Source organism: Gallus gallus, chromosome 2 (assembly GCF_016699485.2).
Source record: "Gallus gallus isolate bGalGal1 chromosome 2, bGalGal1.mat.broiler.GRCg7b, whole genome shotgun sequence".
NCBI classification, from domain to species: Eukaryota; Metazoa; Chordata; class Aves; order Galliformes; family Phasianidae; genus Gallus; species Gallus gallus.
The window spans coordinates 37,808,364-37,821,504 of NC_052533.1; the positions used below are offsets into that span (position 1 = coordinate 37,808,364).

At 40.5% G+C, this 13,141-nt stretch overlaps 1 long non-coding RNA gene across 2 annotated transcripts; it reads left to right on the top strand.

Annotated features, from left to right (window-relative positions):
* Positions 1-199: 199 nt before the first annotated feature.
* Positions 200-9,136, top strand: LOC121109994. 2 transcript variants are annotated; one of them, XR_005857779.2, is made up of 3 exons: positions 200-303; positions 2,483-2,564; positions 6,418-9,136. It is a non-coding gene; the product is annotated as an uncharacterized LOC121109994 (long non-coding RNA). The 2 variants fall into 2 exon arrangements; XR_005857778.2 differs by having other exon boundaries at positions 200-2,564.
* The last annotated feature ends 4,005 nt before the right edge of the window (positions 9,137-13,141 follow it).

Here is a 13,141-nt window from a genome sequence, read left to right on the forward strand (position 1 = left end):
GGCCCGCATCGCCGTCGCCACCTCCCGACGCCGCCGGCCTGGGCCGCGTCCCCGCGCCCACCTGCCAATCACGCGCGGGAGGCGGGGCGGCCGAGGTGCCGCCGGCCAATGGGAAAGGCGAGAGGGAGCCGCTGCGGCCGCGTGAGACGTCACTGCGGGTGGCAACAGGGAGGAAGGCGGGCCGCCGCCAGGGGGCGCTGCCGCGGGCCGCGAGGGAGGGGCGGCGTAGCGGCCGCGGTGGGGCGAGAGGCCGGGATAGGGCCGTGCCTCAGCGGCGGGGGCTGAACGCCCTCGGGTAGAACGGTGAGGGCTGGCATCGATGCCCCGAGTACTGCTCACCCATGCGGGTGTTTTTAAACCACCGTGCTCTTCTAGGCCGCAGTCATCAGCCCGAGGCATTCACCTCTTGTAACTTTCACTTTCCTGTTGTTATGGTTGCTTTTGCTGTGTCAACTTCTTCCTCTGGCCAGTGTAACACTGCCTCACCCTAAGGTCACATCATCTCATTCTCGTGTATTTGCCGTGAGCAGGGCTGCCACCCACCAGCTCAGGCTGCCCAGGGCCCATCCAACCTGGCCTTGATCACCTCCAGGGATGGGGCACCACAGCTTCTCTGGGCAGCTGTGCCAGGGCCTCACCGCCCTCTGAGTGAAAAATCTCCCCCAAAATCTAATTTGACAAGCTTAAAAAACGTTTCAAAGCAAAAATCACAAAAGGAGGGATTCACAGTGAGACTGCATCAGAGTTAGTAGACAAGCCGGTATCTAAAGGATAAAAAAATTAAACCTAATAGTAAAAATTCAAAGGCTTTCCTTTTACAAAATGTTTTTCCAAAGTAGTGAAAAGATTGGAAACCACACAGCTCCCTCTGAAGAGGCAGCTGTAATGTTCCAATATACCTCAAGGGAAGGATGAGAAGAACTTCTCGTAAATCTTGTTTATTTAGCACAATTTCACTCACAGTGTCTAAAAGTGTTAAACTAATCTAAATGCTGCACAGGGGTTACAGAAAATAATAGCATATGCCTCCAATGGACGTTAAGTGATCTACTCCAGCCCAGTTTTACTGTAGCTGCATGAACCTTGGAGCTGTAGGCTGCAGCTTCCTTACTTTGGGCAAGATAAGAAAGAACGGTTTTTTGTTTTGTTTTTTTTTTTTTTTTCCAGAAGAAGAAACTGGCATTTGCTGATAAGAATTATTCTTTTTCTAACTCTTGAATTTGTATGTAGGGTCAGGTAAAAATGAATTACGTATAATGAACAAGGGCAGCTACAAGCGAATATCAGAGGGACCAGAGAAAACAGCATGTATATCTGCTCCAAGCTTTTTGCATTGGTGGAGAGCCACTAACACACAGAGCAGAAATAGTACATGAAGGCTCGTGACTTGTTCTATGTTCTCATTAGCTTCAGCTGTTTAGTAAATAGACTGTTCTTAGCCTGGCAAGTGGATTTTTTTTTTTTTTTTTTGCACTCATTTATCTTGAGCCAAGTAGTAGATAGCAATCTATCTTGAAGACAGTCAGTTCTAGATGCACTGCAGAAAGACAGAGGGAATTCCTTTCTTCTTGGCAGTAGGTTTTATGAAAGTGCATAGACTGAACACGTCTGACTATGTGCCATGCTGGCATAGATAAAGGATAGAATGGCTGAAGTTTCTCCAAGCATTACCTGCAGTCATATTTGAAATTATTTTGTCCAAGTTGCTTTTCATTTAATTCTCATCATATACTGTGATACCTGTATGACTGTGGACGTACATCAGCACGTCTTTGGCTTATTGTTTATAGTTGATTTATCCAGAATCTGCATGTATGTTTTGTGGAGGCATTCTTAGCCATGTAGGACTGTGTGACGGTGCTCTTAAGAAACAACAAGGAGCTGCCTCCATGGAATTCAGATGTAAAGTAAGACAGTTCATTATGTTTCAAGTGATTTTTGCTAAAACATAGAATTAAATGTAAGCATGAGTTGAATTTAAGCACCGTAACATTCCAAAAGCAGTGGGTTTTCTTTGTTGGATGCTCCCTACCCCAATCATGTCCTGTAAGTTTCTGTGAAATACTTCACACATACTGAGTGCCCTTTTAAATTAATAATCCCCTTAAGATGATAAACAGAAAATTCCTCTTTCTATTCATCAGAGACTTGCTCATCTTTCCAGTGGAGACTACAGTATGAATACAAGTTACCCTACAGATTTTTGTAACAAGTGTCAACTTAAACCAGTTTTACTACTAGCTTCAGTATTTGTTTTTAGTAAGCAAAGTATTTATTGAAACATTACCTTGTGTATAATGACCTAATGCACAGATTTCTCCCTTCCCAAATTTCCATTCTTTCTACTGAAGTCTAAACTGCAGTAATTATTTTAGCTGTAAGACAGCCATGTGTATGATCTATAAATATTTCTATTACAAACCATTTGCTGCTTCTATTAAAATATACTTAGTGTTTAATAAAAGCTTCTATTTCTCTGCAGCTTTTTTGGCACAAGACTTAAAGGGCATAAAACTTGCCTGTTTGTGAAACTACGTACACTTACCCACTCTGAGAACATTTAGGTAAGTGGTTGTATGTGAGTATACAAGTGATCACAGCTGTTTTCTGCATACTACACACAAAAAAAGTGTAATTTGTAGTGTTGTTCTAAAAACTTATGTCAGCAAGTTGACATTGATGAAACTATACATTTTGCTTTGTATATAGTTATAATAGTAAATATTATAATTTCAAATATTAACATTTGCAATAAAATTTCCATATTCCACAGCATTTTAAAATATCATTGTGATTCATTAACATTTGCTAAATAAGTGATCAACTGTTGGAGTAGGATTGTGGCAGTGCCCTATGATAGTAATCAACATACTCATACTTGGCTCTAACTGAATTTCAGGTCATAGTTCTGTGACAGTTAAGAAAGATCTACCTGTTGCTTGATCATCTAACAATATAAACTTAGTTGAGGTTGCCATTTTCATCTTCATCTTCCAAGACCAATGTGCCACTTCGGGGCCAAATCTGCACAGAGTTTGGACTGTTTAAACACTTATTTACCTTCTGGTTACTTCCCTATAACTGACCTTTTAACTAATGCACCTTTGTCATGGTGTGGAAAACTTCCTGGAGGGGAAGGCTGTGAGCACTGCTGATGAGGTCTGGCATTTTTGGACCTAGCAGAAGGCCCACGTGAGGTAGCAGAAGTGCTTCAGTGTTAGAAGTAGGGATCCCAGGGCATCACGCCTGGATTTCCCCACCACACAGCTTGGATGACTGCACTGACCCACCTGACTTTCTTCTGGGCCACATCATCTTCCCTGCTGCAGGATAGCAAGCTCATGTGACTTCTTAACATTTAATATTTATCTGTGACTAGAAATGCATTAGTATCAAAGTCCATTTAGCCTCCTTACCATTAATTTGGTCTTAAGCTATTCTTGGGGGGCAATGACAATAGAAAGAAACAGAACAGAGGACAGAGATCTCTTCTGAACATACGAAGTGTAGAAACAGACATGAGTAGTGTTACTTAGCTGAGAAGCAGACTTCTGCAATTATTTGGAGGCTGGGTATCACCAACTGCATGATAGCATTGCTTGTTAGATTGGAGATTGTTTGGAGAACGCAAGCATCCAGTGAAATTCTGGAGATGATACACACTTCAGAAGATCTCTGGTCCCCTGAGCTCATGGTAAACAGTGAAGCATGCTAGACTTTCCTCAATTGGGTAGCTTTTCTCTGTGATAAACACATCTCTCTCTCTTTCTTCCTGTCCCCATGTATCCAATCCTCTGAAGAGCAATTTCTTCTTTTGGCTAAGGCATATAGTTTTTGTTCCTAGCAGTTCACCCAATACTCTTTGGGCAAGAAAATATGCCCCAAAAGACTATCCTTGCCACTCCAAAGTTCCCATAAAAAGTGATTTGCTAGCCTTCCAGCCAGAAAAAATGCACAGTGTATCCAGATAGGCTATCAAGGCTGCTTGCTGATAGAGTCAAGTCTGCTCATTCTTAGGATGACAAGAAGGTGACAGAGTTGCTACTATAGAAGGCATGCGTGGGCATACTGAATTTGTGGAGAGAGAAGTGATGGCTGCTGTAGCTGACAGAAAATCTCACTGTTATGGGAAATGTCTAGAGACAGAGCTTCACTCTCCTGAGCTAAAATCCTATCCCCTCTGATACACCATCTCCAATTTGTCACATGATTAACAATTAGTTGGGGAAAAGAGAAATGCCAACTTTTCACACATGGCTTTAGTTTACCACCAGTTTTTGACCAGAATTGATGTCCAAGTCATTTGCATTTCCTTCTTCAAAATTGAGTTGGGCAGTTCCAAAGAGAGGAAAGTATCAGGCCAGACCAGAAGGAGGCAGATGGTACAGCCTCTGTTTAGAGCCACAGAGACAGAGCACGTCATAAAGATGTGGCAACTGCAGCCATGTAGCTCATACAGAGGCCAAAGGAAAAAAAAGACGATTAAAAACAACAACAAAAAGGAGGTGGTCACAAGTTTCTGAGCATTTGGATAGGTCAGGATCTGTGACAAAGATAAAATCTGTTGAGTGAATGTTCTGTGAGTATCCAATGAAAAAAGGAATGAGGATAGGGAATCTGAAAACTTAAACAATATATCTGAGCATAGAAAGTGGGAATGACAAAAATGAGCTATTAAAAAGAAATCTGGGCAAACTAGGAAAGGTCGAGTCAGGCACACAACAGCAGAACCACAGAAAGCCGGACAGCTTGAAGTTACCTGTCCCACAAATTAATGACCAACCCATTTGAACAATGTTGTATTGGCAGCTTGAGTTTATACTGATTCAGCCGCTAGATCACGATGTTTTTGTTTTGGTACTAGATGTCCTAAAGTTTGAACTACTGTTTTGTAAGCTACGGACCAAGGGATGTGCTAATGGTGTGCTTCCCACTTACTCAAATGTATTGTTTCAGATCACTTGTGTCAGTAGACAATTCTAAGGCTCCTTGAGAAAGTGATTACAGAAATTTGATGCATACTTGAATAATAATAAAGCAAAAAAGTACTGAAGACTAAGCCACCCGCTTAAACTTCAGCAACATCTAAACTTACAGACTTACAGCAATTACTTATTTCAGACCAGTTATGCAACTATTTCTCAAGTGGCCTAATTTGTAATAAAACTCAGGACCAGCAGTTCCTATTTATTTCAATACAAGTTGTGTAATTCAACAAGATTTGAATAGCTGTGTTAAAAAATGGTTAATGCTAGCTGCTCCACTTTTCAGTTTCCACTGGAAGTTCATATTAAGCAAAGATGTCCCTAGCTATTTGTTTCTATGGTGCTTTTTCTCCTCAGCATTTAGTTCTTGCTGTATTTGTCAGGAAAACAGGGGAAAAAAAACACCAAATACATTTTGTATGCTCAGGCCATGGTCTCTAGTTCCCTTTTCACCCAGCTAACAGGGCTTATCTTTTTCCACCACCTATTTATGTTGCTTTCATTAACTTCTGTATATTCTCCATGCTCATTAGTGTTCTCTTGTTCTTCTTCAACTAAAGTAAGAACACATTACCTCAGTCAGCAGTTGAATAAACACATCCAGCTTGGTGGTTCCCAAATCCATCTTGCTCACTACCCACTGCAGTCACTGTAGGGAGCAGTAGTAGAAGTTGCTGTACCAACAGCTTTCAGTATCAGCCAGGACAATCTGCTTGGCTACTCAGGAATTATCTACACACAGCTTTGCTTCAACACATGTTAGAATTTGGGAATCTCAGTCTCAGCCCAAGGTGGATACCAGAGCATCTCTCCTTTTCCGAGAGCCTATAAAAGCTGGATCCTGATTGCAGCATTTCTTAGATGCAGGATTCCCAGCTGTCCCTATGAGAGGAAAGAAAACAATCTTAAGTGACTTTGAATATACGTGCATAAATACTGATTGAATTCATTTGAGGTTCTCATAGAAACTTACTAATCTACGTGATACAAGTAACTCGATTATATCCGTTTTCATTAACTTAAAGAATAATGGTAAGCAGTAGCCCTCACTTTACACATTTCCTTTCGAAATCTACCGTGCATTTAACTTATAATGCAGTGAAGAAAAATAGTTTTTCACTGATGCAGTGCTTTCAGAATATTCCTACATTTCTTGCAAGCTTTGAGGAAAGAACCTGTAAAAACTGCTGTAAGATTTGACAGTAAGCGTAAAACAAAGTATGAAAAAAGCCAGCATTTCTACTGCTTTACAAGAACCATACTTCACATTATTTTAAAACTAATTTAGCAAAGATCTACCTTGTGATATACTGTGTTCTTATACAACAAGAAAAATCTTTTTTTTCCTTGTATTGTGTGTCATAGTAAACCCATGCCAAAATTGTTACCATTCTGCTATAGAATTCTAATAGCGACTCACCTTCTTTTTCAGATAGTTGGTTTCTACTGAGCTTTGTTATCCCACATATGTTCTTCTGCTGGAGCCTTTTATGTCAGAAAACCTTTGAAGAGTGGGAGTAGCTCTTTAAATTTATCTGGAAGCAGTGGGGTTTCTTTTACAATTGGCTGTTGCTGCTCACGTCGTTTTATTTCAAGGTAGTAAATGCTATGAATGTCAGATTTTCATGAAAAGGTAAGACATACTATCCATAAATTTCCGACACAGTATCAACTTCTGCTCATTCAACATTTTCCTTCCTTTAGCATCTCTTCCAAAGTTGGAAAATGCAATTTATGCATCAGTGTCGTTTCTAACATATTTGATGCTGAGTGTCAGAATCCTACTTATCTTGTAGCAAGTTGTAAAACGTTAGCTCTTTACACAAAGGCACAGATGTTCTTACAGCTTCCCTGTGTACTGTACTTTTAGAGACGTACCATATACTCTACCAAAGACCATATTTTTTCTGTCGAGATCATCTCCTCCTTGTGAATCAGAACGGGAAAGCAAAGAAGCTCTTGGAAGCTCAAGGAAGAACATCTTGCCCTTAGTTTCTTGAAAAGGTATTTGTTCGTTCCAAAGACATGCACGTGAACTCCTCAGGTCTGTTGCATTTTGTTTGTTTTCCCACTTATTATTTCTGATCACTCCTCTCAAAATGCTCTGAACTGAGCTCTCTGGGACGTAAGCAGTGATGCTGGAGGAGTGCCCTCACATAAGGACTGAAAAGGACAGTGAAATCACTTGAAGCCACAGAGCAGCTAAAGTTCGAGAGATTATTTAGAGGTATTGTTCTTGGGGATATTAAATGCTCAAAATAGAACATAAAACATTTTTTTCATATTTCTAGTCGGAACAACTGTTCCCTGAAATAACGATATATATATATATATATATATATCATGGTGAAGCACAGTATAGCAGTTACAGCATCAGCTCTCGGAACACCGTAAAGGCAGAGTACAGTTACAAGCATTAGAGGCTGGCATGTTAACCACCCCACGAGAATGCAGCACAAGCTACAGCAATCAAACAGAACACAAGGCACATACTTTAGCTCTCAGCTGCTTCACCAAACCAGCACGGCTGCTTTCAGCCGCAAAGCCAAGTGGCTGTATGGCATGGCACAGCACGCAGCACTCCCAAGCCTCCCATTAGGATAAACACACTCCCACAGAGCACACATGCAAAACACAGCACTCCCAAGCCTCTCTCCAACTTCTGTTTAAATCTTCCCTGCTACTTTATGATTGCTTATTAAATGTTGCATTTCATAAGCAGGATGATCGCAGTATCTGTCATCCTGCCCTTGATCTGTATTAGTCCCACACTGTTCATGAGGGGCTGCCATGCAATTGCTAAGGTAGGTTCCCCCCAGGGTTGCTAACTGTGCCAGGGCCAGGCCTTGCTTAACAGGTTCTGTAAGAGAGCAACATGAAGATGCAAGCAAGTGAAACTACTTTTTACATTCCCTCTAAATTAGCATGTTAATATGTTGGATGCTGTGCTTTGCATTTTCCCTCCTGCAAGTCTTTGCAGATTATAGAAAGCAGTAGTTAATCTTTCAAAAGAGCAAAAAAATATTCTTCCCAATTCCTTATGTGCTTGTTTCATCCTACAGAGTTAAATTGGAATTTAACAACATTAATATCCTTACAACAGAAATCCATAGCATAGCAACTAAACAACATTTAATCCTTCATTTGGTTCTTTAGGTTTCTTTTGCAATTTCTACAGCTGTCCTTCCTGCAATTTTTCCTGTGAGATGCCAAGAATAATATTCCCCATACAATCTGCTGTTTTAATTGTTGAGAATCTCACTGCCATTTTGAATTAAATACATAAACATGCTAAAACATAAGGTTCTTACCTTGCTGATCTTAACAGCCTTCCCTTAGAAGGACAGCTGCTTCTCCTTCCCCTGCCTGGTGGACCCCTTACACCACCTCCCTTACCTCTCGGATTTCTGATGTTAGTTGAGCTGCTGGTAGCAGCAACAATACTAGGAACACGGGAGAATAAGAGAGTGAAGGGCAGTTACTGAGGGTGATATTAGAATGATACTGGCTGAGGATTCAGTTGTTCTGCTGTGAATATTCTGTGGGTGCAGAGGTGCTGCAGACAAAAAAGCTGGACAACCTCCAGCCACAAGGGTTCACACATTCAGAGGGAGACATTGAAGAAAACTCACTCAGACTGTGTTACTCTTATCCTCATGGCTTGCTTTCTCCCATTGCCCATGACAGAATAAACAGCTGCCCCACTGAGCTGAAGAATGCACAGACGCATTATGGGGCTGGGGGTATCAGCCTGTGATACAGAGGGGAAACAAGAGGAAGACAGAACATGGTGCTGGCATCTAAACATCCTGTACCTTACCTTGTGACTCACTGAAAGTTGCCTTGATCTCTGTTGTAGAAGCTGCTTTCAAGGATGAAACCCTCTGATTTAGAAGGGAAATTCAGAAGGATTTTTAATAGTGAAGAAAACAGGAAGGGATGACACGGGAGGTAATTGATATCACACGTTGATGAAGGAACATCTGAAACTGTAGAAAGGCTAACAGAAGTATTTGGCTAAATCTAAGATAGTCCAAAAGATGACTACACTGTAAAGTCAGTCCATCGTACTACTAATGTAACGAATCCTGTGTCACAGAGCTGTTTTTCCCATTCTAATATGCATTAAATACAAAATCCATTGATCAGTACTGTTAGTAGTGACACCTGCTTGACTGACAAGTAACACTGTGTTACTGGAGCGCCTCTTCCATACAACCTTTTAAGTCAAATGTTCTCTAGTTATGGATGTTCAGTTCTTGGTGTACAACAGGTTCTAGCTGACTTCCACTGAATTCATCATCTACCAGTAATTCTGCTCTTTAAAAATAAATCAGATTCTTTCCTTTCCACATACCCAATCTTTGCATTACTATTTCACTCGTACACATTCCCTCCACGCTCTGTTGGCAGATGGACTTCGTCTTTTTCACTGAATATTGACAAAGGGCTGAATTTCCTCACAAGACTGGTAATGAGTACAGTATGTGAAGTAAATGCAATAAAATACCAAGTTTTATAAAAGCACATGTAGTCTGGCAAGTGCTGGTTTCTCTTCAGCGCCTGTTTCCTATCATGAATTTTGACTGTGTGAGCCAGAAATGCACGCAGATCTTCCTGCCTCTTCTGAAGTTTATACACTGGGACTGAATGAATGCCCATTTCTTCATATTGTTCATCCAGTAATCCACCTTCAGCAATAAACTAACGTACAGGTATGAGTTGCTGGTGACAAAACTATAAAGTTGCAGAATATAGCTAGTTGGTGTAGAACCAAATAAAACGGCAGTGTCCTTTTCACTGAATGCAAACTCTGGGTTTTCACCCTTGTTAAAAAATGGATTTGTAGTAAAACAAAAAATTCTTGCCCCCTCTCCTCCCCTAAAAGAAGAAAACCACCACAAATATTGACTTTGAGCGAAAGAAATAACTGGTATCAGTAATAATATTGTCAGGGGCTGAGACGGCTTCTTATGAAGGAAGTTCATGCTTAGTTCTGACAACTGAGCAAAAAATTAATTAATCAATTTGCATTCATAGGGCTCCATTTCAATTCTTTCTCGAATGATTTGCTTTATAAAAATTGAAACAACTGACTTTGCTTGTTAAGCAAAACATCAAATAATGCAGATTTGGCATTTGTTTCTCAGCATTAACGCAATCTTACATTTTTCTGTCCTCAGGTATGAAACTTAAATCACAGCCCCCGATGCTTCCTGTTGGTACTGCTATATCCACTGCAGGGTTTTTGTGGAATTCCAGTTTGTTATTTCAATATTTTTCTTTTGCCCATCTCCTTTGAAACCATCTTTGCAAACGGAAACCATAAGTATACTTCGGCAGGAGCTCCTTACTTTAACAACAGAACAAAAAAAGCCACCTGAATCAGAAACAGTTTTCTGACACAAGGGTAATGCAGAGGGAAGAGGTTGCAACCTCTTTCCATTCTGTACTTTGCTGCTCTTTCCGTCAGCTCTAAGAGCCTGCTATCAACTGTTCCACCTACCTTACTAAGATATTGCTTAAACACTGTTCTTGGGTGTCTTCATTTTCTTACATCTGCTGCTTTCCTTGTAACTGTTGCACAAGGGAGTCTGTATATTGTTATCTGAAGTGTGTATCTGAAACAAGTCTGCTATTTCCTCCTGATTGTGGCAATTAAGCTGTTAGCCGATCGTCTGGAGGGGAAAGTATGTTCCCCTGGGGCTGCAAGGACACAGGAGATGTACATTACATTACCACAATTCTAAAGATATGAAATAGCACACAGGATTGTGCAGTAAAAGGAACAAATTAACAAGAACACGCTTTGAAATACTACACTCAATATAGAATCATAGAATCACAGAATGGCCTGAGTTGAAAAGGACCACAATGATCATCGAGTTTCAACTCCCCTGCTATGTGCAGGGCCGCCAACCACCAGACCAGGCTGCCCAGAGCCACATCCAGCCCGGCCATGAATGCCTCCAGGGATGGGGCATCCACAGCCTCCTTGGGCAACCTGTTCCAGTGCGTCACCAACCTACCCATATATATGTACATATATATACACACGGTAGTACAGTCTTCCCTTCTTGTATAAGATATTCAGATGGATATCACTGGATAGCCAAGGACCCAGTCCTTCCAGCCTATGCCAGCACTCAGTCACACTGAAATCTAATGCACATTAAAAATAGTGGTCTCTTTAAAGATGTTTGTTACAATAGGTCACTAAATACTTTCTAAACACTTCCCCCTCCCCCCCCCCCCCCCCCCCCCCCCCCCAAAAGCAACTCACAAAACATTTTCCGGAATAAAGAAAGGAATTAATCTACATCAAGCAGGAGGAGTCTGTTGTTCATTTTAAAATGATTTCTACAGCTTAGAGTAATAAAAATAAAAGGCATTACAAAAATGGATACACCTTAAATCTTCTACTGCTTCTCAGAAATACTGTCCCTATTTTGAGCACTCTTCTCAGTACCCTAAATATAAATGAGCAAATGGGAAAATGTCTCAGTGAGAAGGGTCACTAGCTTATGAGTAGTCCGTTAAATTATTTTTCCTCATTAACTGTTATTAAGCCCTGCCATTTTTGTTGGTTTATGGGTATCATCAATTTTAATGACTATTGCTGGGTTTTTTTTGCTGAGTTTGAGTATTTTTATCCCTTTTGTTTCCTTGTAGAATATAAAAGTGAAGAAACGAACTTAGTTTTTGCAACTGTTTGATAAAATATTCTGTGACAATCCTCTATATAAATTAGAAGCAAAGTAAAATGTATTTTAAATTAGATAGAAAATGTGTAGCAAAAAGACAGCGCTGCAGAATCTGAAGTAGGCCAATAAACGAAGCTAATGGCTTAACTACAAAACTTAAATAAAACAGGCAAAGTGCAGGAATCAACATAAAAATCTAAACAAAGGAAAAGAAACAAACAAACAAAATGGTCCTCTTATTCAGACAGGAAGTCACATTTCTACTCTTAGATATTTCACAACACCTATACACATGGAATACAGATATTTGAAGCTGCTTGACCTTGGCTCGTTACTTTACCATTCCTAAGTGCCATATTATGGGATGGGAGGTTTCAAAACTCTGCTCCAGTAGCTCCTTGCCTCTTGAAACCAGTAACTTCAGAGAAAAAGCTGTACCAAACTAGTAAGACGACGACTTCTTCTTTTTAAATTGCTTATAATCGAAGCAAACCAGAGGTTTGAACCCACAGTGGGAACAGGAGATTCAAAATAAATGTCTGTATTTAATAAATGCTAAATTTTGACAAATACTAAGAAGGCATGCAAATTTTACTGTTAGCATACTTTCATTTTTAGCTTAAGCAACTGAAGGTAAAGAGTGTGGACACAGGTAAGAGGACAGATCCTGGTATCTGCTGAGCACAATCTCTGCCCCCCCGCCCCCCTTTTGTTGTTCCTTTGTTTTGGCTTGTTTTGTTTTAAGCTGCAAGAAGTGTGTAAATGGGTGTTCCCAGCTGCTGGCAGCCATATGTGCTGCCCACCATCTGTTTTCATTCCACTGTGCTATGGAGACAAACATACTTTATTTTTAGTGTTCTACATTTCCTGATGTTGCACACAGTGTGGTTCAGACATAAGACATAATTCCTATTATGTGAAAAAGCTGGGGAAAACTGATGTATAAAGAAAGGCAACATCACACAGGATCAGATAACTTCCTTTACCTGCATCTTAAAGCAAATACGTAATTTATCATTAAGATTGTTTGCTTGATTCTTGTATGTATACCTGTGCTTTTCCCCTGCACTGCCTATGAGGGGCTTCTGTAACATTTTCAACATTTTCTTTCAACCCCTCCCAGTAAGTTCCCTGGGTATAGAAAATTACTCCTAAAGTTTCTTGCGTTGCCAACCAGCGTTTGCTATTCTGCACACAGCATTCAGAGTTCAAACAGGATAAGATGAAATAAACATCTGTATGATCAACTGCAGAGAGACAACAGTACAGTAAAACACGTTTGTTTAAAAGCTACACATGCCCTGATCAACATCACCCACAACTCGTATCATAGCACTGCCAGCTTAACTTAATATCTACACTTGTAGAGCACATCGCAGTACAGTTGTCTCCACCACATATTACTGCAAATTCAGGATGCTGTAAGTCATTAAGCAGCTATAGATGAAAGAA